Genomic DNA, 13998 nt, shown 5'->3' with positions numbered 1-13998 from the left:
ATCCATTTAAAGCTGGAATGACAGCAGGCCACACTCGTTAGCACATCGCGGAAAAAACACCTGCTCCGCCAAAGGGACCATGTGACTGTGGGCCCTGCCGGTACCTCGGAGTCCTGTCGGCGGTGGAGGTGTGTGTGTGTGTGTGTGTGTGTGTGTGTGTGTGTGTGTGTGTGTGTAGCAGCTGATTTGAGCCTCCACACAGATAACGAAATACGGGTGGATGCCAAGGCATGGTTGTGACAACAGGGAAGGAGAAAAAAAAAAAAAAAAATCACACATTTCCTCCCCATTCTTTATTTTTCTTCTTTTTAACAACTCCACCCACTCAACCCCCTCCACGCATATTTCCTCCTCATGTCCTCTCAGAAGCAAAGCATATTCTTTGGATCACTTGCTGCTTATAAACAGAACAATGAAAGGGGCTGAACAGGAATGGGGCGACAACACAAAAGATTGCTAATAAAGGCACCGGGGTGTGATTATTGCCATGTGTGATTAAAACAATTCTGTACTATGAAAGTGGAAATTAGGTTTTGCAGTTTTATATCGTCATGCCTGCACACAACAGGGTGATAACTTGTCAAAACATGCACTCCGACTGTGTTACCTGTGCTATTATTTTCCTGACAAATACTCCACATAGTGGCACTGTTATTAAACCCCAAAGTTTGACCCTCATAACTTGGCTGGACTTGAAATTTGTCACACAGCTCAATGTATTCTACAAAAAAAAAAACACTGTAACTTTCGGGTGATTGGTCGAAACACCACAAAATTTGGTACACACCTTTAGGGGGCTGAAAAGCACGTGTGTGTAAAATTGGGTAGGACATGAATCATTTTGCATTTGTCTCATCGTTAGAAAACTTTGAGGATATCTGAAAATAAAACACATTAAATAAGCACTATCCATTACCAGCTGTGTAAAGTAAGAGCATTAAATGCAAGAAAGCATTCATGTGGCCTAAATGAACTCACATCAAACCAGAGAAAAAAAGCTAAAATGTATGAGGACGAGGAGAAAAGTTAAACTGATAAAAACTATAATAAAACTGGCAGTGCCGAGTGCCTTGCTGGTCCAAGTCCAGTCATTTCTCTGAGTCACTTTCAAGATAAAAGTGTCCAAGCGATGAACGCCTGTAGCTGGCCACTTCATCGCTCAGCTGTCCAGCACAACCAAAAACATTTAAGCAATGCGTCTGGCCAGGGCTGAGATGCAAGTGTGCGTTTTGTGCATGTGGGTGTATGTGCTTGTCCACTGAGGGGCGGTGGGGGCAGCCAGGGGTGGCACAGACGGAGAGCAGAGATGGACAGTTGTCCGCACTCAGCTTCCAAACCAACTGAGGCACACGCACAAGCTAAGCAGAGCCGATCCAATGGTGTTCTGTCGAGCAATCCCGTCTTGGCCCGGCCTGTAACGAGTCCAGCAAGCTCTCCCACTCTGGACAGCTTGTCTGGGGAGCCACATGTCTCTCGTTTGGACCACTGCAGAAAAAGACAACAGCCGGTTTTCTACCCACACCATTTCTCTCCCTTTCTCACTCGGACTTCAGTTTCATTTAGTTTTGTGCACAAGGTTCCTTTTCCCGTAAGACCAATTAGTCAATACTAAACTATACGGCGCTGGAGACAACAGGAGTCTTTTGTTTCTTAAAACAGCGGGATATCCATGATGGAGGAGAGTGGTGTGATCTGAAGGATCCAAGGAACAGGAGGATGAGAAGGCGAAAGAAAGCAATTTATTGCAAAGTCTTTCAAGATTTAATTGCCATGCGTTTAAGACAGTGTAGTCGTCCCTCGCTACATCGCGGTTTGAATGTCGCTCCCTCACTCTATCAAAAAAAAAATTAAGTATTAAAAGATCTCTTCTTCGTGGTTGACTATGGCCTATTAGTCAAAAAATACAGAAAGACAAGTTATACGTAGTATTCTGGTCATTACGCGTTAGTAATGTTACATTGATGAGACATGACATTATATTACATTACCTTCACACGGTATGTAGTCAGCCGTGGCATGTCCGACATGATAGAGTGGGAAAAAAAGTTATCTTCCCATTCCGTGTGGAAGTGGTACGTTTTTAGCTTCTTACTTTGTCCTTCTTCTCCACACAGTTTGAAACACTAAGTTTAGAATAAGTAAATTGGACAGGCTAACTAGTTAGCTCATTAGTTTGCTTTGCTAACGGCGGCCGTCTCTTATGTCCCTGCAGTGATCCCGTACCATGTGCAACGTGGTGTAAACAAAAAATAACTACAGGTGGGTTATTTCATGTCTACAGGGTTCATACACTGTTAAAACCGTATTTACAAAGTAAAATAAATAGATTTTCTATGCTCTATGAAAATATTGCATTTATTAATATTGAATCCTACTTCGCAAAAATTCACTTAGACCCCTTTTCCACAGTAGCAAACTTTGGTGTAAGTTTGAGGCCGGGGTGGAACCGTGTTGCCTGCGAACTGACTCGAGACCAGTTTCATTTTCCATTGCCCCGGGGAGCCGTGTCATCGTGTCACAGGGGTTACGCCTCCGATCAGGAAACTTCAAATGTTGACCATTTTTTTTTAAATCAAAAACACACAGTTCACTATAGTCCTTGACACTGCACATTATTTACAGGTAAAAACATGAATATAACTGTGCAAAAATGTAAAAATTAAGGTGCAAAATGCATAACATTTTGACAAAGATTTCACGGGTTTGTAGGGAGCTCATAGCGAAGGGAGGACAATCCATGTCATCACCATAGTTTTCTGACAGAGAGATAAAAACATTACAACAGAACACAGTTGTACAATAAATGTTACATGACTATAGGTTTACAATGAAACAAGTTTGCTACTGTATGCACAAATGAGAAGGGGAGAGTGCTGAGGGATTAAAGCAAGCTAGTATTTGCAGGCAAAACTGCAGTGAACATTAAATTAAATTAACATCTTATGGGAGTCCAGGAAGGTGTGACGGCCCCCAGGGTTTCGGTGGAGTTATTTGCCAGCATTAACCAGCAAGCTGGCACGCCAGTGTCTGTGGCTCAAAACTTTGTCGAGCTCCTCAAAATAAGGCATTACTCTCCTCCGACCACTGCCACAACTGCCCAAGTCTTTCTCTTGGTCTCTGGAGTCCTCCTTTAATTTCTTAAGTTTATTATTTATTTGTTTGAAAGACCGAACAAAACACGCAGCAGCCATCTCGCCTCTTTCCAGTATTGGCGGGGTTCTTCAAATTTCTTCTGCACTTCGGATGTCCAAGTGGACAAGAGACAGCGGGTTTCCTCTGGTCTCCATGTTTTCAGAGCATTTTCCATTGTTACTGTTTGCAGTGCAGTGTAATAAAGATGGAGGTAATTTGCTGACTCTTTTTAAAAGATAACCCCGCCCACCTCATTATGCAAAAGGTTCGCTCACTCGGCCCAGCAAGCTTTTGAAGCCTGAGTTGAACCAAAACAGACAGCTTCAGTTGAAACCAACTGTGGAACCATGACAATGGAAAACCAAAGCTCTGAGTACCAGGTCTGAAACCAGGCAGAGTGGAAAAGGGGTATTATAGCGGTCGGGTCTGGAACCAATTAACTGCAATAATCGAGGGACAACTGTAGTTTTCAAAGGGTGGCAACAGTGGGCCTGCCCTCAGAAAATGTAATACTGTTGGGGCGTCCCCGACACCATGAAAAACTGATTTTCCGCTCACCCCAGACTCTCACTCCCCTGATGTCTTCTGGCCAAGGCCAAACAGTTACAGAAAAATGCTTCAATCCTCCCCAATCTAACGACTGCATCTATCCAAAGAAAATCATGCACTTTGGACAGCCATGAGAAGATAAAAATCTATTTCCCGCACTATCTTCCACCTCTTTCTGAAAATCACATTAAAAAGTCAACTAAACTTTGGGACTTGACATAGGAACATGAAGGTGTTGGCATGTCATCTGGTAGCAGCTTGTGGACTGCATTCAGAGACAGAGATGAATCAGCTGCGACTGTGTCTGTTCCAAGCTTTCTGATTGGAAAATTAGGACAACACACGGACTAAATGTCACTCAATTAGAGGACTGATTAACCATTCATCTCGGTGCACAGAATGAGAAACTGTAGAGAATGAGAGAGCGCGGGAGAACAGACAGGTACAAATGATAAAAGCTGAACTACAGCCAGCCGAAGAGAAATGAGTCACGCAAAGTTCCGTCAAACCATCTCGCACTCCTTCAGGACGCCGCCGCACTGCCGCTGCTGCTTTTTTTTTTTTTTAGCAAGCAATGAGATGAGGCACGAGCAGGGGAAAAAACCTTGACGGCGAAAATGAAATAAATAACTGCATAACTATGTGAGCTCACCAGCCATTTGTTAATCAGCCCGAACAGGGATTTAATTTAATGCTTTGGCCGAGGCTGGAGCTGATATGCAGATGGTGCAGAGACGGAGCTGGGTGACTGGCACGCTGGGAGCTGGAAGGATGGCGGAGAGAAGAGGTTTGTGCCACGTACATGCACATACACAGCAGCACATTGGAGGAATGTGTTGACGGTGTATTCTGTCCATATATACTCGGGAAAAAAATGTTAAGATCAGGGGAAAATTACACTTACGATTGTCCGTCGCCACTTCGCGGTTTGAATTTTGCGGCTTCACTCTATCATGTTTTTACAACAATATATGAATTAATAAATCATGCTGTTTCATGCTTATTTGTTTCATAATTGAATACAGCTTATTAGTAAAAAAAAAAAAAAGCAAACTTAAGCAAACTTTACATAATTTTATGTACATTACGTAAAATTTCAATCTTAAAAAAACCCATGGCAAGCATCTCTGAGCCCCCCCCCAGCCCCGAAATCACTTTCTGTCTGCCCGGCACTCAGCTCCCCTTGGGAACACATTTATTGCAACACACACAAGCACAAGAATCTTATTTATGTCTTAAATGGCTTATTTACTCTTATTATGTCTGCTATGTTGGGTAATACAAGTGTAAGGGTGACTATAGGGGTTATAGTTCATGTCTAGAGGGCTTGAATTGTGTTAAAAAAAAAAAAAAAAACATATTCAGAAGGTTGTAAACAGGTTTTCTATGCTCTAACTACAAAAATATTCCATTTAGAAAGAAGAAATCTTACTTCACAGAAATTCACTTATCGCAGTGGGACCTGGAACCATTTAAACGTGATAAACAAGGGATTATTGTATTTGCATTTTTCTAAAAAGTAATTATGGTTAACGGACTGCAGCAGCAGCAGCAGCAGCAGCATCAATAAGGGCCTTCATTTGGATCAAACTTCAGCCCTTGGAATCCTCCGGCTTAGCACAGGTGAATTCTTTCGGGAACTTTTTTGTCCCATAACCCTCAAGATCTGATAGCAAATGCAAAAATCACTGTCTTACTACGTTTAACCTTGACAGCAAAAGGCCTTGCTTGTGCAGTTGAACAACCCTGGCATGATCTAAGATGGAAAGCTTTTTTGCCTTTGCCATAAGCAGGGTGTGAGTGAATGTCTGACAGAAAATTACATGAAAGACAAATTTTAGTGCAGAGTGTGGTGTTTTAAGGGTATGATCTTAAACTTTGGATCAGTTGATGAACAGCCTGTTTGAGATGAAATGAAGCCTTCTATACACTGACGTCTCTCTAATGGGTGTCTCTTGCTCCCGTTTCTCCTTTTTGCATTTTGATGCTCTAACTTAAAATCTAGATACAATCCACCAGTGCAAATTCCGAATACTTGTAATTTTAAAGCTTTTATTCAGCTGTATCTCTGTGGGTGCTCCAAACAAGTAATTGAATCTGAAGGTCATGCTCATCGGTGAGCATAAACAATCAGGAACGAGAGGAAGGGCAAAGTTGAACGGGATGCAGGTAAACAAAGGGCAAAGGAAGTGAAGGAAAAGGGGAGGAGAGTGTGAATGAAAAGCAAAGACAACACAAAGGATTAAAAAGTGGGGAACGTGCAATAAATGTGACTTAAGATGCTTAAGCGCCGCATTGGACATGTGCTGTTGATGATGCACAATTTTCCCAGTCTCCAGTCTATTTCTGTATGTGTTTAGCCTGTGTGCGTGACCCCGACCCTCCCATGCACCCCTTTTACCCCAGCAGTGCTAACTCCAGTCTGCTCAGACATCTTAAGGCGAATCGTGGCTCTTTAAAGCAAATCCACTTAGAGTGCATAAGTCTCATTAGCACATCGGTCTTGGTCATCGGTGTAAGTGAAGCGAAGTGCAAGCTTCAAATGCATTCAACATCATCGATGACAAATTTGTGTTAGCTTTTAGATGGGGCTGAATGACAAAGATTCTTAAAGTTATGGTCGCAGCTGAGTTAAAAGTTTGGATGACATGTCTGTGGCATGGGGGGCATCGAGCAAGAGAGGTGGGCCTCTGACGGCCAGTCATGGGGTGGCCAGATTGAGTGTAAAGCCCATGGGAGAATGGTCACCCCTCAGGGGCCCTATAGAGATTTCACCCAGCCAGCTGCACACAGGCTGCACCTCCTGGTACACTGTTGCTGGAAGGTTGCACCGCCCTGGTGCCCCTCTGCTCCCCCAGCTGGTACAGAGGGTGCCAAATGCACACAATCACATACAGCATCGCAACATAAGCCAAAATACGAAAAAAAAATATCCATCGATTTGTCACCCTCTTCCCTTAGCTAGACCATTTATTTAACCATTCCTACAGTGCACATCTATTGCAGTACCGCTACAATCCAGTAGATGGTGGTGGCTCCCTGGAGCATGATGTCTACCCTGTGATGCTCCAGTGATAATCCCACTCCCTGCGTTGGTGTGTGTGTGTGGTTCCTAAAACACACCAGGATTAGTGTGGTGTTAGCATCTTAGCTGCAGGGCTGCTGCTCAGCACCACCTGTGCCAGACAGGAGGCTTTGGCCCGTTTGTATGATTTGGATTTACAGTGGTACAAATCTAACAGAGCTAATCTCTTGGACATTTAGACTAAATGTAAATAATACAAACTGATGGAAACAGTGCATGTCAAAAGACGTGCATACACTCTGAAACACAGCAATCATCTATGGAGTGGTCACTACTGTAGAAACAAGGCAAGGCATCCACTTTCTACTTTGTTTTGTTAAAGTTTTAACTTTTAAAAGAACAAAACACACACACACACACACACACACACACACACACACACACACACACAAAGACATGATGACAAAGAAGCTAAAAAATCCAAAGCTTAAGGATGTTGCGTAGAAAAATCCAGTGAAAATGAGGAATGTCACGCTTCCTATGTTCAGAACATGTGTGTCCAATGTGATTAGTGCTTGCTTGTAAAAACACAGCAACAAACTGGGTTCCAATAGTACAACATCCCAGTGTGTTTGCAATGGTGAATCTCATTTGAGCTAATTTGACACTGGAGATGAGAGTTTAAATCTTTAAAATAACATGCCCCGAGACCCTAATGAGGATAAGCGGTATAGAAAATGAATGGATGAATGGAACTTGGGAGGTACTGTAAATGAATATCTCCCCCCATTTAGATCCTGTATGAGTTTCTATTGTTAAGGTCTACCACCCAGTGAATGGTGACATTTCTATTTTGCTTTGATAATACCATACATATGAATGCCACATGACTAGTCTTGAATGAAATTATTATATTCATAACACGCAAAAAATAAATGATTATCCACAAATACGTGAGCAAATGAGCTTCCCCATTTTACATGTGGCATTCATACACAGTCTAACCTCAGAATTCATGCCCCTAAGGTTGGACAATTTGTAAACTTTGGATGACTGGATCAACTCCACAAGTGTGTTCTGTGAAGGGGCCCACTGATAAAGAGGAAAAGTGTCCCGATGACCACAGAACATGTTCCATAGCCAGGTATGGCACCTACCCATTTTATTGCATTTTAATTTATTATAGTCGTCCCTGGTTTATTGTGGTTAATTGGTTGCAGACCCAACTGCGATAAGTGATTTTTCGCGAAGAAGGATTCAATATTAATGGAATATTTTCATAGTTAGAGCATAGAAAACCCGTTTATGATTTTTTTCACGATGGATTTTACCATTATTTTTTGACTGATTGGCCATATTCAGCCACAAAACAGCGATCATCTATTAATTGATTTTTGAAAAAACGCAAGAGAGTGAGGGAGCGATGTTGGAACCATGAAGTGACGAGGGACTACTGTACAACTTTTGACACACATGAGAGGGGGAAGTTAAAATGTTACTTTTCCTGTAGAGTTAATAAAGGCTTTGTGACGGCAACAGTTTGACCCTGGAACAGATGATTTCAATTTCCATTATTTCTCGCAATTAATATTTTACTGCACATCTCATCCTGGGGGGCAGAAAGGCGTCATCAGAATAAGACATGGATGATTGGGAGAGTGATACAGCTGTCCAACTGTTGCCTGCAACCCTGTGTGTGTGTGTTCACTGTTCTTTAAAACTGGTCTGGGAGGGACCTTAACCAGCCCAGACTCTGGCCAATTGAGCAGCGGTGAACAGGTGCAAAGCTTTGTGCGCGTGTGTGTCAAAGTTGCTATTATTCCAAACGGGTTGGCTCTGTATTATTAATTCAGAAATGCTGGGTTAAGGGTTCTGGGCAGCAGCTGGCGTTACGCATGCATGTGTGTGCGCAACTTAAGACCCACTGATCTTTTGTAAAGCCTGAACCCGCCCTCCAACCTCTCACCCAACACCCCTTGTTGTAATCCAAAAGCAGCAGTGAAAAAGCATTGTGCAGTTAGTCACCATGTCTGCCTGTAAACCTATACACAACATACATCTCTGTGCAAACACACACACACACACACACACACACACACACTAGAGCATGCACTAGAGCACAAAAGCCAAGTGCAGCAGGCCAGAATAAACAAGTACTATTAACGAGACACAAACACACACACACGCGTCCAGCCAATTGATGTGCAGTACACCAAAAGGAGACACAGCAAGTGCTCTCAAGCTCACTAACTGCTGTACTTCTACCCCCACCTGTTTGGCTGTCTATCAAGCCGCATATTTATCTATTTAATCCAGCCTTACAGTTGAAAGCGATTAACACACCCCAGCCATGATGTCTGTTGAGTTGAAGGAGGTACATCCTGCTTTTATGAATGACAGCATCACAGAAACGAAGTGATGCTAAGACAAACGCAACATGTGGCCGCCTCGACTGATTTATTTTTTTCCCTCACAGTCATCAGTCACGCTCCATTATGCATAAATAATAAGCTACTGAGACCAGAATCATATTTGTTTTGGTTCGTCTGCTGCCAAAAAAAATAATTCCTTCATGCTAAAAAAAAAAAAAAAAAACATTTGGAAACGCTGCACACTGGTAATTACGTAACATCAACGAATTATATCACCCGCGGTGTGATTACGGCTGGTTTAAAGCCGAGGTGACAGACAGGTCCATCTGAGTCAAGCGGCTCTGTGTCATTGTCATGAGAGCTGGTGTTTGTCATGTTGTAACGTCCATCTGTCTGAGAGGTCCTCTGTGACCACAAGTCTCCATCAGCTGGGAGACATCAGGCACGTGAGGTTTTGAGACAAAAAGACAAGAGATATGATTGTGGCTCCCCCCAAAACAGACTAGAAGACAATTAACCCCAAACATATAAAGATTGGCTATAAAAGTTGACAACGCAGGCTTTGTTGTTTTTTTGTTGTTTTTTGAAATCCACTTTTCTTGTCTTCTTTTCATTATTCAACAGTTACAAACTGAAGTTCAGCGGTCAGTCTTTGTTTTGATATAGAGAATGTAAACACTCTGACTTTCTCACATACCGCACACCTCCGTATTAGTATTAAAATATAGCAGAAATATCAGGTGCCCTGCTAATATTAGAACCTTTGTGAATGTGCATGTCTAGACTTCCAGGATACAGTACGTAATGAGCTGGTCTATTCAAACTACAGATATTGATGTGGAAACACTCAAACCACGGAGCAATATCTCTATATGGCAAATGTTGTTCTCCAACATACAGCCAACACTACACTAACAGATAGCTCCCTCATTGTATTTCCACTGTAGAAGCATCCATTCAAAGATTGCTTATTTAATGAAAGATGACATGAAAGGCATGTTTTGTCCTCAGGAAGTGACAACTCTTTGTGGACCAATCAACTGATACTATAGCAGTATGCTTTCCTCCACCCATGAGGTACCGCACCACACCATTAACTGCACTCAACGGCAGGCTGTCCAAACGCTGTCGTTCTCCTGAAAGGGGTACAAAAGAGTGACACAGCAAGCAAAAATTTAAGTTATTTTCTAACCAACTTGTTCTGCTTCAGTTTATGAATAAAAACATGCAAGAAAATATCACATATGTTTCAAGGCAGCAGTGCACTGTTTGCTGGAACCTCAATTGGAAAATTTACAGAAAAAAATTTCGAATTTATTCACTTATTAGTTTTTGATAAATGCGCAATTTGCACTTTGCATGAGTAAATAATTGAGTTTTAAATCAAAGGTTTTGACAAAAAAATTGCCATTTTTACATGTGCTGCAATGTGATTAACAAGTGTCTCACCGTTTTCGTTTTTCTGTGCATACACATAAACATGAACAGAAAAATGATATTTTTCACTATTTATTACAATTTATGGTGGTGAGCTTTTTTCTATTAAGTGTTTATCACAGCTAACCATTTTCTGTGTCGTTGGGCAGACCCAGACGTGACGTAATGGAGACGTATTTTGCACATAACACAAAGCTAGTGGATGGACCCCGCTTCAAGTGACTATTGTGGTCTTCAAAGCATTGTTAGTTAACACAAGAGTTACACACTTCACCTTCCGCAGAAACACAATGTAAAACAATAGTTCCCCAAAGAGTACTGATTAGAAGAAAATAGATCAGTAGAAAAACGGATCGTAATATGTATCATAGACACAATGCCATATTTCTGATTTAGAATCAGTGACACATTTCGTTATTGTCTGAAAATTGCTGAAAAAAACGGGGAAATAACCCAGAAACACTCTGAAGTTAAGAATTTTAACTACATTGTAATGTGATTTCGTACCTGGTGGAGAAACCCTTGTTGGCAAGCACAGAGGCCACATGTGACTTATAGCTGGTCAACAGGCTTGCATAGATCTCAGAAGGGATTTGTCAACAACTCCACTCGGGAGAGAGAACTCAAAGGCAGCGTTGGCAGTCCAATCACAGGTACGTTTATTACGCAAAAGGTCAATACCCAAAAAGTCAGTACAACAAAGTATTCAACACGAAAGGCCGTTGGACAAGGTCAAAGGGTAGGCAGGGTTTGGCAACAATCAAGCAAGAATCAAGAACACTAGAACAAGACATAAAATACAACAAACTGGCACTAGACTGAGAGGCTAAAGGGTACAGGGCAGGTAATGACAAACACTCCCAGAAGAGGGCAGGGCAACCAGGCATGACAGGTGACAAACAAGACAGCATTTGGGTCCACTCCTCTTACGATGCGCTCCAAATCTTAATGTCTTTGAGGCTGTCACTTGGCAACTCAACATTTCATAGAGCTACAGATTTTCTACAGGATTAAGGTCCAGCGACTGGCTAGGCTACTCCAAACTCTTATCTCACCAAACATCTTTGTGGGCACATAACTGACCTGTGGGGGGTGAAAATACTTGCTGGTATGTAGAGCTGATGAGTTGTAAAAACGTACAAAAATCAGCAGTGGATCAAATACCCCCCACTGTAAATTGTGATCTCTCACATTAGTATGATGATTTTGATCACATTTTAAGATGGATGCTCTGGACATACTGATCACATTGTACATTTTTTCAATGAAGGCATGTATTTAATCACGAGCGCTTCCATTTGTGTGGCACAGGAATCCGACGCTAAGGGCTGTGCTAATACCATCAGAGACAGATTACAGGTGGAAGGGCAATAAATAGACTTGAATATCCATTTAATGTGGCCACTGTGACATCAGCATGCAGCTCAACTATGAAGTCAAGCGTGACGTCCAACAATGAGACCAAAGCGCCACAATGCTCCTAGTGCTCAAAGTGTAGCCTATAGCAGCTGTTTAACTTTTGCCTGTCACAGAAAAAAAACACACTTTTTGTACATATTTAATTTTATACAGATCTAATTTAAGCGGCAACAAGCTTGATTAAAAGTTACACTAAGCCAAATGACAACAAAACGATCTTCAGAGGGCAACACACAAACTTGTTATCAGCCAGCAAACGGTAATCTGCTGGCCTAAATCATAAAGACCAAACCAACCCCTCCCCTCAGGCTAACCTGCCTCCTCTAATCAGTCCAAAGCCTCCGCGAAGCAGCCAACCGTACCTCGACATGTTAGACTACGCACTGTTCTTTTGCTCTAATCTGCGTGGCATCTTAAGTGGTCAAAAGCAGTGATCCAGTTTGAATAGCACGCTTTTATGAGAAACGCAATCAGATCCCACAAACAGTGTGTGTCACAATTTAGTTGTGCATAAACAGATAAATTTGCTTTAAACTGTGTATTTTTCCTTCCTTTACACAGAAACCATAATGCAGTAGTGATGGTGACACTAATAGCAGTCTACTGCGCATCTGAATGCACGCATCCAGACTGACTGATCACACATTTTAGGTCAGCACTTTGATCGTCCTGAGCTACCAACTAATCCCATTACTCAACCTTCCTTCATTGAGCCTCCTTTCAATCCTCTGCGCCCATCAGCACTCCATTCATTGATCCCTTCATTCATTTATACAAGACTCCACATTAGTTCATTCACTCACAACGTCCATTAATCCATCTCTCTCAGTGTTTGTGTGTGGCCTCTCACAAAGATTCTTCCTGCATCTCACTAATGATTGTAATGACTGGCTGAGTGTGAAGCACAGCTCTGGTACCTCAAAGGACAAACAGGTTTGTGGGGCAACTCCCAGAAGCAGTGACATGCAATAGAGCTGGGAAAAGGATACTGTACATATGGGGAAAACTGTAAAAAACTCCACAGGTTAGTGGATGTCACCAGTAACTGTTTGCAAGTCGCTTGCACTTTAACGTTGTTTCGGCATTCTTCTCTCTAAGTAATCTATTACATCAAATGAGTCGCTGCATAAAACAATTCTCTCTGTTCAGACAAAAGTTATACGGTGGAAAACAAAGGCGACACTCTTCATCCAGCTTGTCTTCTGCACTGGCAGATGTCTGCAGCCTGTGTACGACAAACTGTCTATCCTGCAGGGTTTTGACTGTAGGCTTTGCAAACCAGCCTCTGTCTGTCTGTCTATCTGTCTGTCTGTCTATCTGTATGTCAAACTGTCTATCTGCCAGCATTCTCTGCAGTGTAGCGTGAGTCATTCTTAGGACAATAGAGACAGTTTGTAAAGCCACACTGGAGCGTACACTTCCTCCGGATGTGCAAGAGGATGCCATTCATAACAAAGCCTGCAGTGTCTGCCTGTCTGCTGCCGCCCTGTACATCCACAAGAGTTTGAAAAAGATGAGATCAACTTTATTACTCCTCTGCGGTCCCTTTAATTTCCCACCCTATCGGGTCCCTAGAGGCCAAAACAGTCCACTCCCAAAAACTGCTATAAAAACATAACATTAATATTTTTTTCTACTTTTTTGCTTAGATCTCTTAATCAACTTGAGTTCTAATCAGAAAATGTCAAACATTTAAATATTTTTATTTAATATTATTATATTTAATTATATTATTATTTAATATTATTTAATATTATTTTAACCCTCTAAATGCCCATTTGATTCAATGATGTTACTGTTTTTGCTTAAAAAATACAAACAAAATTAGTTATTTTCCATGTAATAAATGTTTGAAGGCTTGGGATTAGTAGTAAAATTGATTTTGATGCTTTATTTTTTTTGCAGGGTTCAGATTCTAAATTTCACACCCTCCCAGGTCCCTAGAGGACAAAAAAAGTCCCACTGACTATCATTATAATCACAATTTTTCAACACATTGTAATTACACACAAAAAAGTGAATTTTTCTAATTTCAGGGTTTCATTTCATTAAAAATAATCCAAT

The 13998-nt window shown here is 41.7% G+C and overlaps 1 protein-coding gene across 3 annotated transcripts in view; it reads right to left on the bottom strand.

Annotated features, from left to right (window-relative positions):
* Positions 1-13998, bottom strand: part of akt3a (v-akt murine thymoma viral oncogene homolog 3a) — a 59764-nt gene that overhangs the window by 25622 nt on the left and 20144 nt on the right. The window lies entirely within an intron of this gene.

Source organism: Dunckerocampus dactyliophorus, chromosome 14 (genome assembly GCF_027744805.1).
Source record: "Dunckerocampus dactyliophorus isolate RoL2022-P2 chromosome 14, RoL_Ddac_1.1, whole genome shotgun sequence".
Classification (NCBI taxonomy): domain Eukaryota; kingdom Metazoa; phylum Chordata; class Actinopteri; order Syngnathiformes; family Syngnathidae; genus Dunckerocampus; species Dunckerocampus dactyliophorus.
Note: the sequence above shows the minus strand (reverse complement) of the source record. Positions and strands in the feature narration are given on the sequence as shown.